The 15,121-nt window shown below is 37.3% G+C and overlaps 1 protein-coding gene across 3 annotated transcripts in view; it reads right to left on the bottom strand.

Annotated features, from left to right (window-relative positions):
• CRACDL (CRACD like) overlaps window positions 1-15,121 on the bottom strand; it is a 124,855-nt gene that overhangs the window by 84,666 nt on the left and 25,068 nt on the right. The gene's annotated exons all lie outside the window — the stretch shown is intronic.

The raw sequence follows: 15,121 nt of genomic DNA, 5'->3' as shown, positions 1-15,121 counted from the left end.
AAATGCTTTTTTTCTGCCTCTACTTAACGGATCATATAGTTTGCTTTTTATTCAGTTAATGTGGTGCATTGCACTCACTGAGTTTTGCAGGTTAAGCTAACCTTGCATTCCTAGGATGAACTCCACTTGGTAATGAGGTGCTTTATACATTGCTGTGCTCATGTGCTAGTATTTCATTGTTTCTTTTTTTTGTATCCTTATGCTCATGAAGAATATTGATCTGTAAATTCTTTTCCTTTATTTTTTATTAAATATATTTTATTGATCATGCTATTACAGATGTCCCATTTTTCCCTGTTATTCCCCTCCACCCTTCCCCATACACCCACCAGCATTCTCCCACCTTAGTTCATGTATGTGGGTTGCACAAAGAAGTTCTTTGGCTTCTCCATTTCCCATATTATTCTTAACCTCCCCCGTCTATTTTGTAGCTACCATTAATGTTTCTTATTCCCTGTACCTTCCCCCCATTCTCTCCGCTCCCCCTCCCCACTGATAACCCTCCACGTGATCTCCATTTTTGTGATTCTGCTCCTGTTCTAGTTGTTTGTTTAGTTCATTATTGGTTTTGTATTTTTAGGTTTGGTTGTTGACAGTTGTGAGTTTCTTGTCATTTTACTCTTTGTATTTTTGATCTTTTTCTTTATCTTAGATAAGTCCATTTAACATTTCATATAATAAGGACTTGGTGATGATGAACTCCTTTAACTTGACCTTCTCTAGGAAGCACTTTACCTACCCTTCCATTCTAAAAGATAGCTTTACTGGATAGAGTAATCTGGGATGTAGGTCCTTGTTCATGACTTCAAATACTTCTTTCCAGCCCCTTCTTGCCTGTAAGGTTTCTTTTGAGAAGTCAGCTGACAGACAGTCTTATGGGAATTCCTTTGTAGGTAAGTGTCTTCTTTTCTCTTGCTGCTTTTAAGATCCTCTCTTTATCTTTAATCTTGGGTAATGTAATGATGATGTGCCTTGTTGTGTGCTTCCTTGGGTCCCACTGTTTTGGGGACTCTGAGCTTCCTGGACTTCTGAGAAGTCTATTTCCTTTGACAGATTTGGGAAGTTTTCCTTCATTATGTTTTCAATAAGTATTCAATTTCTTGCCCTTCTTCTTCTCCTTTTGGCACCCCTATCATTAAGATGTTGGAATGTTTAAAGTTGTCCTGGAGGTTCCTAAGCCTCTCCTCATTTTTGGTTTTTGAATTTTTGTTTCTTCATTGTGTTCTGGTTGAATGTTTATTTCTTCCTTCTTCTCCAAACTGCTGATGTGAGTTCCAGTTTCCTTACCATCACTGTTGGTTTCCTGTACATTTTTCTTTGTTTCACTTTTCATAGCCTTCACTTTTGCCTCTATTTTGTGACCATACTCAATCATTTCTATGAGCATCCTAATTACCAGTGTTTTGAACTGTGCATGTGATAGGCTGGCTATCTCTTCATCACTTAGTTATATTTTTTTCTGGAGCTTTGATTTGTTCCTTCCTTTGGGCCCCATTTTTTTTCATCTCGGCAGGCCTGTTACATAATAAGGGGTGGAGCCTTAGGTAATTGCCAGGTAGGGAACAATGCTACTTGCTCAGTTCTTGTCAGGCTTTCAGTCACTTCTTCCACTAACCACAAGTAAATTGGGCCCTTCTGGTGCTGATTCCCAGGTGAGTAGGCTTTTGTATATTCTATGAACCTGTGGGTCTCCACAATGAATTCTCCCGTGAGGCTGGGAATTTCTTCTGTCTCAATCCTCACAGGTTTCTTGAGTCAAAAGTTTTGAGGCTTTATTTCCTTGCACTGAAACCCTGGATTGCACTGTCTGTCTCACTCCCCAGTTTACTTCCCAGAGTTGTTCCTCCCAATTTATCCACATACAAACATGGTACCACTAGCTTCAGCAGCCTCCACCTCAGCTGGCTTGGTCCAACAGTCAACACCTTGCTGCAACTCCTCTCCACCCTGGCTGCTCATCTCTGCCCCTCCTACTGGTCTGAATGAATGTTTCTTCTTTAACTTTCACTGTCAGACTTCCATACAGTTCGATTTTCTGGAAGTTCTGGGGTTTTTTGTGTGTTTAAATTTGTTGTTGTCCTTATTTGGGTTGTGCAAGAAGGCAAAGTGTATCTACCTACACCTCCTACTTGGCCAGAAGTCTCCTTCTCCCTTTTAAAAAAAATCAGGGTTACATTTGCCTCATAAAATTCATTGGGAAGTGTTTCCTCTTTCATCCTCCTCTGTGAAAAAGTTGTGTAAGATTAGTGCCATTTCTTCACTAAATTTTTTCCTAAAATTCACCAATGTAGTCATTTGGGTGTGGGGTTTTCTTTGTGGGAATGCTTCTAATTACAAAATTTATTTTTAAAAATAAAATTTAGTACTATTCAGATTTCTTCATATCAACTTTGATAATTTGTCTTTCAAGGAATGTATTCATTTCATATAATTTATGAAACTTTTTGACATAAAATAGTTCTTAGTATCACACATTATCCTTATCTATGAAATGTATAGCAATATGACCTCTTTGATTCCAGATGTTGGCAATTTGGTTTCCTCTCTTTTCTCTTGATTAAACTTCTTAGGAGTTTACAGATAAAGACACAACAAAGAAAGAAAACTTCAGGCCAACATAGTTGATGAACCTAGACACTATACTCCTCAACAAAATATTGGCAAAATGCATCCAACAATATACTAAAAAAATCATACACCATGACCAAATGGGATTCATCCCAGGGATGCAAGGATAATACAATATTCACAAATCAGTAAATGTAATATATCACATAAACAAAAGCAAAGACAAAAACCGCATGATCATATCAATAGATGTGGGAAAAGTATTCGATAAGGTACAGCACCCATTTATAATAAAAACACTCAGTAAAGTGGGAATAGAGGGAGTGTTCCTCAAAATAATAAAGGCCATATATGAGAGACCTACATCCAACATCATATTCAATGGGCAAAAACTAAAAGCTTTCCCACTAAGATCAGGAACAAGACAAGGTTGTCCACTTTCACCACTTCTATTCAACATAGTATTGAAAGTCCTAGCCACAGCAATCGGACAAAAAAAGAAAATAAAAGGCATCCAAATTAAAAAAAAGGAAACAAAACTCTCATTGTTTGCAGATGACACGATAGTGTACATAGAAACTCCTATAGAGTCCACCAAAAAACTACTCAACCTAATACATGAATTTGGTGATACAGCAGAATACAAAGTCAATATTCAGAAATCAAAGGCATTTTTGTATACCAACAATGAAACATCAGAAACAGAAATCAGGAAAAAAATTTTGATATAGCAACAAGAAAAATAAAATACCTAGGAATAAACCCAACCAAGGAGATAAAAGACCCGTACTCAGAAAACTACACAACACTGAAGAAAGAAATTAAGGAAGACACAAACAAATGGAAACATATACTGTGTTCAGGGGTTAGAAGAATTAATCATCAAAATGTCCATACTACCCAAAGTAATTTATAGATTCAACGTAATACCTATTAAAGTACCAACGGCATATTTCACAGATATAGAACAAACAGTTCAAAAATGTATATGGAACCATATATGACTCCAAATAGCTGCAGCAATTTTGAGAAAGAAGAACAAAGTAGGAGGGATCACAATACCTGATATCAGACTGTATTACAAGGCTGCTGTAATCAAAACAGCCTGGTACTGCCATAAGAACAGACACATAGATCAATGGAACAGAATAGAGAGCCCAGAAATAAACCCAACTCTTTATAGTCACTTAATATTTGACAAAGGGGGCAGCAGCATTAAATGGAGTAAAAATAGCCTCTTCAACAAGTAGTGTTGAAAGATCTGGACAGCTACATGAAAAAAGTGAAACTCGACCACCAACTTACACCATACACAAAAATAAATTCAAGGTGGATAAAAGACTTAAATATAAGTCATGGCACCATAAAAGTCCTAGAGAAGAACATAGGCAGGAAAATCTCAGATATTCCATGCAGCAATATTTTCACTTATATGTCCCCTAGAGCAAGGGACATAAAGGAAAGAATAAACAAGTGGGATCTCATCAAAATTAAAAGCTTCTGCATAACTAAAGAAAACAATATTAAGATAAAAAGAGAACCAACTGTTTGGGAAAACATATTTGCCAATGATACCTCAGACAATGGTTTAATCTCCAAAATATACAAAGAACTTACATGACTCCACTCTAAGAAGACAGGCAACCCAATTAAAAAATGAGCAAAGGACTTGAACAGACACTTCTCCAAGGAGGACATACAGAGGATCCAGAGACACATGAAAAGATGCTCAATATCACTAGCTGTCAGAGATGCAAATTAAAACCACAGTGAGATACCACCTTACACTGGTCAGAATGGCCATCATAAACAAAGCAACAAACAAGTGTTGGAGAGGTTGTGGAGAAAAGGGGACCCTAGTTCACTGTTGGTGGGATTGCAGACTGGTGCAACCACTATTGAAAACAGTATGAAATTTCCTCAAAAAAACTAAAAATGGAACTGTCTTTTAATCCAGCAATTCTGCTGCTAGGATTATATCCTAAGAACCCTGAAACACCAATCCAAAAGAACCTATGCACCTCAATGTTCATAGCAGCACAATTTACAATAGCCAAGTGCTGGAAGCAACCTAAGTGACCATCAGTAAATGAATGGATCAAAAAACTATGGTACATTTACGCAATGGATTCCTATGCAGCAGAAAGAAAGAAGGAGCTCCTACCCTTTGTGACAGCATCAACAGAACTGGAGAGCATTATGCTAAATGAAATAAGCCAGTCGGTGAAAGACAAATACCATATGATCTCACTTTTAACAGGGACCTAATCAACAAAATGAATAAGCAAGCAAAATACAACCAAAGACACTGAAGTAGAGAACAGGCAGACAGTGACCAGAGGGGAGAGGGGAGGGGATTATAGGGGAAAAGGGTGAAAGGTTTGCAGGAACAATTATAAAGGACACATGGACAGTAACAAGGGGGTGTGGAAACAGGGGAGGGAGGTGGGGAGGGCTGGAGTGATGGAAAGGGTTGGGAGGAAAGGCAGAAAACTGTACTTGAACAACAATAAAATGTTTTTTAAAAGAAATAAATAAATAAAATAAAATATTTATATTTTAAAAAGTCTTAGGGGTTTATCCATTTCATTCATCTTTAAAAAAACAATTTTTGTTTTCACTAATTTTTCTGTATTGCCTTTCTGTATTCTTTCATTTACCTTCCTCTTGTTCTTTGTCACACATTTTACTGCTATATAATGTTAGAAACTCCTCAATAAATTGCTATTATTTTGTTTTAAGCCACCAATTGTCTTTTAAATAAATTTTAAATAAGAAAATAAATTTTTATATTTACCACACATTTCTCATTTCTGGCACTTTCCTTCCTCCATATGGATCTCTATGTTTGCTATATGGTGTCATTTACCTTCAGGCTGGTGACATCCCTTTAATGATTCTCATATTGCAGATCTACAGGAAACAATTTCTCTTGACTTTTGTTAATCTGAAAACATCTTTGTTTCATATTTATTTCTGAAAGATTTTTCCCCCCAGAACTATAAAGATGATGTCCTGCTGCCTTCTGGCATGCATTGTTTTTTTTATATAAAGTCAACCATATTCTTATTTTTGTTTCCCCCTTCTTTCCTCTGGATGCTTTAATATTTTAATATTATCTTTTGTTTTTAGCAACTTCATTTTGTTTTCAGCAATTTAATTCTCATGGGCCTAGATGTGGTTTTATTTGGGGTTACCATGCTTGGGCCTCATTGAAATTCTGGAATCTGTAGGTTGACATCTTTTTTCATCAAATTTGGGGAAATTTCCTCAAATATGTTTCTGTCCGATCTCTCTTTTAAAACTCTAACTGCACATATTTTAGATTACTTGATATTATCTGTCACATGCCATTAAGACCCTGTTGAAATTTTTTTCAGTACTTTTTACTCTGTATATCAGTTTGAATGATTTGTATTGATCTGTATTCAAGTTCACTGATTTTTTTTGCAGACATCCCTAAATGATAGCTTTTATTAATTTTTAATCATCTTTTTGTTATTCTATTACAGTTTTCCAAATTTTTCCCCCCTTTTCCCTCCTCTACCCATCCCACCCTGGCTCCAACAGTCAATCCCCACACTGTTCTCAATGTCCATTGGGCATTCATACATGTTCCTTGACTAGTCCCTTCCCCTTCTTTCCACCATTATCCACCTCCCACTCCCTTGTGGTCACTGTCAGTCTGTTCCATGTTTTGGTGCCTATGGTTCTATTTTGTTTGTTAGTTTATTATGTTCATTAGACTCCTCTTATAGGTGAGATCATATGGTATTTGTTTTTCATTGCCTGGCTTATTTCACTTAGCATAATATTCTCCAGTTCCACCCATACTGTCGCAAAAGGTTCCTTCTTTGTGCTGCATAATACTCCACTGCGTAAATGTACCAGTTTTTCTGATCCACTCATCTACTGATGGGCACTTAAGCTGCTTCCAAATCTTGGTTGTTGTAAATTGTGCTGCTATGAACACCGGGGTGTTCTTTTGGATTGGTGATTTGAATTGGTTCTTTTGATTCGGTGATTAAAGATTCTTAGGGTATATTCCCAGCAGCGAAACTGCTGGGTCAAAAGGCAGTTTCATTCTTAATTTTTTGAGGATATTTCATACTGTTTTCCACAGTGACTGCACCAGTCTGCATTCCCACCAACAGTGCACTAGGAATCCCTTTTCTTCACAGCCTCACTAACACTTGTCTGTTGATTTATTAATGATGGCTATTCTGACCAGTGTGAGGTGATATCTCATTGTGGTTATAATTTGCATCTCTCTAATGGTTAGTGATGTTGAGCATCCTTTCATATGTCTATGGGCCACATGAATGTCATCCTTGGAGAAATGTCTATTTGTACCCTTTGCCCATTTTTTAATTGGATTGTCCTCAGGTGTTGAGTCATTTGAGTTCTTTATACATTTTGTAGTACCCTTGTCCAGTGTATCATTGGCAAGCATGTTCTCCCATATGGTTGGTTCCCTTTTCATTTATGATTATGGTATCTTTAGCTATGCAGAAGCTTTTTAATTTGATGTGGTCCAATTTGTTTATTATTTCATTTATATCCCTTGCCCTGGGAGATATATCAGCAAAAATACTGCTTCATGGGATATCTGAATTTTTACTGTGTTTTTCTCACAGGGGTGTCCAACCCATGGCCTCCATACAGCCCATGATGCTATGAATGTGACCCAACACAAAATCATAAATTTATTTAAAACCTTTTATTTTGTTCATCAGTTTTCATTAGTGTTTCTGCATTTAATGTGTGGCCCAAGACAACTCTTCTTAAGGTTGGATACCCCTGCTAGGACTTTATGGTTTCACAACTTACATTAAAGTATTTTATCCATCTTAAGTTTATTCTGGTATATGGTGTTAGTTGGTGGTCGAGTCTCATTTTTTTTTTTGCATGTACCAGTTCAATTTCCCAGCACCATTTATTGAGGAGGCTATTTGTACTCCATTGCATGCTCATGCCTCCTTTATCAAGTATTAATTGACCACAGAGCCTCGAGTTTATTTCTTGGCACTCTATTCTGTTCCATTGATATGTGTCTGTTCTTATGCCAGTATCAGACTGTTTTGATCACAGTGGCCTTGTAATATAGTCTAACACCGGGTATTGTGATCCCTCCTACTTTGTTTTTCTTTCTTGAGATTGCTGAGGCTATGTGGAGCCATTTTTGGTTCCATATACATTTTTGAAATATTTGTCCTAGATTTGTGAAATATGCCATTGGTATTTTATAGGAATTGCACTGAATCTATAGATTGCTTTGGGTAATATAATCATTTTAAAGATGTTAATTCTTCCAATCTATGAACACAGCATATGCTTCCATTTATTTTTAATCTACCTTAATTCCTTTCTTCAGTGTTCTATAGTTTTCCAAGTATAGGTCGTTTACCTACTTGGTTAAATTTATTCCTAGGTATTTTATTTTTCTTGTCGCTATAGTAAATGGCATTCCCGGCCCCCCCCCCCAGTTTTTCTAATTTTTCATTGTCAGTGTACAAAAATATGTGAGTTTCTGAATATTGACTTTGTATCCTGCTGTTTTTCCATATTCACTTATTAGGTATAGTTTTTTGGTGCAGACTATAGGGTTTTCTATGTACACAATCATATTGTCTTGAATGATGACAATTTTACTTCCTCCTTTTCAATTCAGATGCCTTTTATTTCTTTTTCTTGTCTGATCACTGTAGTAGACTTCCAGTACTATGTTGAATAAGAGTGGTAAAAGCCAACATTCTTTTCTTGCTCCTGATCATATGGAGAAAGCATTTAGTTTTTGCCCATTCAGTATAATGTTAGCTGTAGGTTTCTCATATATGGCCTTTATTATGTTGAGGTATGTTCCCTGTATTCCCACTTTGCTGAGCATTTTTATCATAAACGGGTACTTGATTTTATCAAATGCTTTTCACCATCTATTGATATGATCATGTGGTTTTTGCCCTTCATTGTGTTTATGTAGAGTATCATGTTTATTGATTTGCAAATATTGTACCATCCTTGCATGAATCAATACTCATCTCTGGGATGAATCCCACTTGATCATGGTATATGATCTTTTTAATGTATTGCTGGCTAAAATTTGTTGAGGATTTTAGCATCTATGTTCATCAGAGATATTGGCCTGTAGTTTTCTTTCTTTTTTGCATCTTTAACTGGTTTTGGAGTTAGGATGATACTGGCCTCATAAAAAGAGTTTGTGAGTTTTCTCTCTTCTTGAATTTTGGAATAGTTTGAGAGGGGTGTTAAAATCCCCAACGATGGCTGTGTTGTTGTCAATATCTTTCTTGAAGTCCTCCAAGACTTTAAAAAGTGAGTTCTTTAAATGTTTGGTACAGATTACTTCTAAAGCCATCTGGTCCAGGGCTTCTGTGTGCCAGGAATCTTTTGATTACTGCTTCAATTTCACTAGTTGTTATCAGTCTACTCAGGCTTTCTGTTTCTTCTTGATTCAGTTTTGGAAGAAAGTATGTTTCTAGAAATTTGTCCCTTTTGCCTAGGTTGTCCAATTTCTTGGTATACAAATTTCTTAAAATCCTTTGTATTTCTGTGGTATCAGTTTTAACTTCTCTTCTTTCATTTCTGATTTTATTTATTTGGGTCCTTTCTCTTTTTTTCTTGATGAGTCTGGCAAAAGGTTTGTCAATTTTATTTATCTTCTCAAAGAACCAGCTCCTGGATTCACTGATCCTTTGAATTGTTTTTTGTTTTTTAGTCTCCATGTCATTTAATTCTGGCTTGATCTTAATTATGTCCTTCCTCCTACTTACCCTGGGTAAATTTGTTTGTTGTTGTTCTAGTTTTTGTGGATGTAGGGTTGGGTTGTTTATGTGAGATTTTTCTATGTTCTTTAGGTAGGCCTGTAATTCTATGAATGTCCCTCTCAGTACTGCCTTCACTGTGTCCCATAGTTTTGGGGTTGTTGTTCACTTTCATTCATTTCCAGATACTTTTTTATTTCTTCCTTGATCTCCTTGTTGACCCACTCATTATTTAATAACGTTATTCAGTGTCCATGTATTTGAATGTTTTTTTTTCCTTGAGGCTGATTTCTACTTTCAAAACATTGTGATCTGAGCACATGCTTGGTATGATTCCAATTTTCTTGAATTTGTTAAGGCTTGTTTTGTGTCCTACCATGTGGTCTATCTTTGAAAATGTTCCATGTGCATTTGTAAAGAATGTATATTTTGCTTCTTTGGGGTGAAATGTTCTGTGCATATCAGTTTAGTCCATTTGGTCTAAGGTGTCGTCCAGTGCCATAATATCCTGTTGATTCTTTGTCTGGAAGATTTGTCCATTGTTGACAGTGGGGTGTTAAAATCCCCAATGATGGCTGTGTTGTTGTGAATATCTTTCTTGAAGTCCTCCAAGATTTTCTTAATATATTTGGGTGCTCCTATGTTGGGTGCATATATGTGTACAAGGGTTAAATACTCTTGTTGGACTACTCCCCTAGGTATCATGTAGTGACCTTCTTTGTCTTTTTTTATGGCCTCTGGTTTGAATTCCATTTTTGTCTGATATAAGTAACACTACCCCAGCTTACTTTTCATGTCTATTTGCTTAGAATATTTTTTTCTATCCCTTCACTTTCAGTCTATTTATATCTTTTTTTCTGAGGTGGGTCTCTTGTAGACAGCATATATGCAGATCATGTTTTCTGATCCATTCAACTATGTCTTTTGGTTGGAATATTTAACCCATTTATGTTTAAAGTTATTATTGACAGGTACTTATTCATTGCCCCTTTTTCTGTACCTGTGCCCCCCCTCTCTCTCATTCTATTTTTTTCTAATTTTTATAGCAGTCCCTTTAGCATGTCTTGCAGTACTGGTTTGGTAGAGATGTGTTCTTTTCACCTTCTTTTGTCTTGGAAACTCATTATTTCCACTGCCGTTTTGAATGAGAGCCTTGCTGGATAGAGTAGTATTGGTTGTAGGTCCCTGCTTTTCATTACCTGGGATTTTTTTCTGCCAATTGCTTCTGGCTTGTAGCGTTTCTGTTGAGAAGTCAGCTGATAGCCCTTTCAGAGCCCCCAATATATTACTAACTGTTTTTCCCTTGCTGCCTTTTAAGACTCTCTCTTTGTCTTTAAAATTTGCCATTTCAAGCCCTGGCTGATGTAGCTCAGTGGATTGAGTGCGGGCCTGCGAACCACACGATCGCAGTTCAATTCCCAATCAGGGCACATGCCTGGGTTTCAGGCCAGTCCCCAGAAGGGGACTCATGACAGGCAACCATACATTGATATTTCTTTCCTCCTCTCCTTCCCTTCCTCTCTAAAGATAAATAAATTAAAATCTCTAAAAATTTTTGCCATTTCAATTCTGATGTGCCTTGGAGTAGGCTCTTGTGTTCATCTACATTGGGACTCTCTGTGCTTCCTGAACTTACATGACTTCTTCCCTCACCAAATCAAGCAGTTTTCTGTCATTATTTTTTCAAGCAGATTTTCTATCCCTTGCTCTTTTTCTTCTCCATTTCTGTGATGTGAACGTTGTTGTTTCCTGTTGGCCTGAAGCTCCCTTAAGCTATCCTCATTCTTTTTGAGTCTCATTTCATTTTTTGACTCTGTCTGGGTATTTCCTTTTTAAAAATATTTTTATTTATTTATTTTTAGAGAGAGGGGAGGGGAAGGAGAAAGAAAGGGAGGGAAACATCAATGTGTGGTTGCCTCTCACATGGCCACCAGTGGGGACCTGGCCTGCAACCCAGGCATGTGCCCTGACTGGGAATCAAACCAGCAACCCTTTGGATTTGCAGGCTGGCATTCAATCCATTGAGCAACACCAGCCAGGGCAGAGTATTTCTTTCTACCTTGTCTTTCAGCTCATTGATTTGGTCCTCTGCTTGATTTAGTCTGCTTTTAATTCCTTCTAGTGTATTTTCCATTTCAGATATTGTATTCTTTTTTTCTTCCAGGTTCTTATTCATAATTTCTATGACCTTTTTCATGCTGCTATAGTTCACACTAAGTTCCTTGTAGTTCTGAGTTCCTTATAAGCATTGTTTTGAATTTTATGTCTTATAGATTGCTTGCCTCAATTTAATTTAGCTCTATTTCTGGGGATTCCTCCTTTCCTTTCAATTGTGTATTATTTGTCTTCCCATTTTAGGTGACCCTTTTGGGTTGTATTTGCATCCCAGTTTGCTCTACTCTGCCTGCCTGTCTTCATGGGGTGGCCTTCTGTGGTAGGAATTCTGTGGAACTCAGTAGTGCAATCTCTTTAATCCCTGATCTGGATGCTCTAGGGTTGCCATTTATCTAGTTTATATAGGCCCCCTTGTTGTACTTGGGCTTAGATTATTGATAGCTCATTTGTTGGTAGGTTCTCCCCTCTGGCTGGCTGACTTAGAGTCACAACCCCCATCACATCTTGTGTGCTGTTGTACTGGTGCTGATGAACAAAGCAACAGTACCCAGAAAACCAAACCCACACCTGCAAAAATACCCCTCTATCACATCAGCAATAGCAACAGCAATTGAGCAAAGATTAATAGTGGGGGAAGATATAAAGAATATTATAAGACAGGAAAAAGAGAATATGAGATGACTAAAGGAGAGAAAAATAATTTTGAGAGGGAAGAGAGAGGAGAAATAATAAGAGTAGAGAATAGAAACAAGGCTAAAGAAAGGAGAAAATAAAATTAAAAACATATAAACAGGGAAGGGCAATGTCAAAATGGATCAAGAAAAGGGAAAAGTATAAAATGGGGTTTGAAATAAAATTTCAAAAATAGTTAACCAAAGGGGAAAAAATTGCAGAAAAACCACCATTGGGTCAATAACAATAATAACTAAGCAAAGATTAATAAAGGCAGAAAGAGAATAAGAATATTATATGAAAAAAGAGACTATGAGATATCTACAGTAAAGAAAAATAATTTTGAGAGGCTAGTAGAGGAGAAATAATAAGAGAAAGGAAAATAATCTAGACTAAGAAAGGGAAAAAAAATAAAATTCCAAACTCAAATAAGCAAGGGCAGGAGGAAGGCAAAATGGAGTAAGACAGGGAGAGAGTAATCTATGAGATTTGAAATAAAAAAAAAAATAGAATAAATAGGAATACAATTGAAGAAGAACAGCAATAATTGTAATATCCACACCAAGGAAGACACAATTTATAAAGATGGAAAGGAAATAAGAATATTATAAGAAAGGGGAAAAGAATGTGAGCTGACTAAAGAAAGGAAGAATGATTTTGAGAGGATAGAGGGAGGAGAAATAGTAAGAGTAAGGAATAGGAACAAGATGTAGCATAGGGGGAAATAAAATTTACCACAAAAATTAGAAAGGGCAGGAACAAGGCAAAATAAAGTGAGACAAGGGAGGGTACAAGTGAGATTTGAAAAATAAATAAAATATAAAAATATAGCCCTGGCTGGTGTAGCTCAGTGAATTGAGCGCAAGCTGATGGACCAAAGCATCACCAGTTTGATTCTCAGTCAGGGCACATGCCTGGGTTGCAAGCCATATCCCCAGTATGGGGTGTGCTAGAGGCAACTATACCTTGATGTTTCACTCCCTTTCTCCTTTCTTCCCTTCCCCATCTCTCTAAAATAAATAAATAAAATCTTTAAAAATATATAAAAATATAAATAAAAAGAATAAAAAGCAAAAGACAAAGAATAGTGAACTAGTTGGAATACAACTAAAGCAAAAGAAGAAATAGTAAAAGGCTATGTGAAAGAATAATTTTTCTTCTACAGTATCCAAACTGCTGTTAAATCTAGCCAGTAAATTTTTCATTTCAGATAACTGTATTTTTCAGTCCTAGAATTTTCATTTGATTGTTTCTTAAATGTCTATTCCTCTGCTGAAATTCCTACTTGTTCACTCATATTTGTATGGGTTTGTATCTATTAACCTTTTTCTCTTTGTTGTTGGTCTATATCATCCTACCAGTCTAGTGATTTTTTTTATTTTATAGTGGATATTGCATATATTGTTTAAAGAGTGTTACATTTTATTCTGGAAGACTGTTAGTTGGCTGGTGTATCATTTTTATCCTAACAAGGCTTGTTTTTAGGTTTTGTTATAGTGAATTTAGCATGTTTCTTACTCTAGACTAGGGTAACCCAATCCATAATGTGTGGCATTCCTGTGGTCTCAGATGAAAGTTTAAGGTGTTCAGCAGGGTCTCTTCACTCCGGCAGGTTGAAACTAAGTCTCCCAGTGCCGTGTGACCTCCAGAATCTCTGTCCAGCTCACTAGCCGCTCCCCGTTCCTGCACCCCCAGTAGTTGTTTTCTGCCAAGCCTCAAGGAGTCTTTTCCTGTGTACACACGTTTAGTATTTAGGCAAGACTCTAGGGGAATGCTTTGAAGATTTCTCATGTCCTTCTCCTGCTCATAACCTTTCTCTTCAGCACCCTGACTCAGAAATTCCAGCTGCCTCTGCACCCCCAAATTCCGATGTTTCTTTTGCTCAATACTATTTTGGTGTTTGCTTCCTTGCACCTTGGGTTTGAAGGCACTCCCAGCAGAAAGCCATGATGAATGTGCAGCTTGCACTACACACTTGTTTGGATCACAGACCTGCCCTGAGTATTATTCCATTCTTGAAAACCGTTACTTCATATATTTTGTCTGATATTATAATTGTTAATGAACAGATAGTAAGTCCAATATTTATTACCCCATCATGACTAGGATCAGAAGACTGATTACATTCTAAAAGGTGATTGGCTGATGTGTGGAAGAGATTGCAAAATGAACTTTAAGACCACATAAAAAAGGCTGATGATGAAGGTTTTCTTGAAGCAGAAAATGCTAATATTTTGATCTGTTAAACAATTATGCAAATCTGGCAAGAAAACAGGAGTGAAATGTGTACCTTCAAACAAACCCATGGGAACATGAAGTTTTGAGGGCTGGAGTAAGAGGACCTCTTCCATAGTTTTTCTCTGGCTAAGCTCAGCTGCAGCTATAGCAGGAGCTGGCAGTCCCCTATTCAGACCTACAGCCAGTGGACTGACTGGCAATCTAATCTGGGAAACCAGGTATAAAAGAAGAAGAATCGAAATGTGTGGCCTGAAGAGCTGTGAGGTCACCCTCATATATAGTGTCTCTTCTGGATAGTTCCAAACCCTTGGCTGTGAGGCAAGAATGGATCACACACTATCCTTCCTGAAAGTGCAGGATCAAGTTAACCCTCCAACAAAAGTTATTTTCCTAGCAAACACCTGACCCTGGTACTGCAAATAGGGGTCTGGGTCAGGGAGAAGGGCCAGCAGTCCTTCCTGCCCACGCAGCTAGATGGCTCCATAGCTCTTCCCACCAACAGCCTATGGCTGACTTGTCAACCTAACAGCTTCAAGGGAACAGAAAGATTTTATCAGCCCAAATAAAAAAGCAAACTCAAACTCACTTACCCTATCGCTGTGAATGCCTATCAGGCAGATAAATACCTGAAGAGCTGTCCCCTCCTTTCCCTGGGACAAGCTGCCACTTGCCCTGGACAACAGGCTGCAGCTTGGGTTTCCAAGGTGGCTTACAGATCCAATGACCTCCTACGGCACTGCCTCCAGACT

Source organism: Sturnira hondurensis, unplaced genomic scaffold (assembly GCF_014824575.4).
Source record: "Sturnira hondurensis isolate 20B ecotype Veracruz unplaced genomic scaffold, ASM1482457v3 Scaffold0009178, whole genome shotgun sequence".
NCBI classification, from domain to species: Eukaryota; Metazoa; Chordata; class Mammalia; order Chiroptera; family Phyllostomidae; genus Sturnira; species Sturnira hondurensis.
Note: the sequence above shows the minus strand (reverse complement) of the source record. Positions and strands in the feature narration are given on the sequence as shown.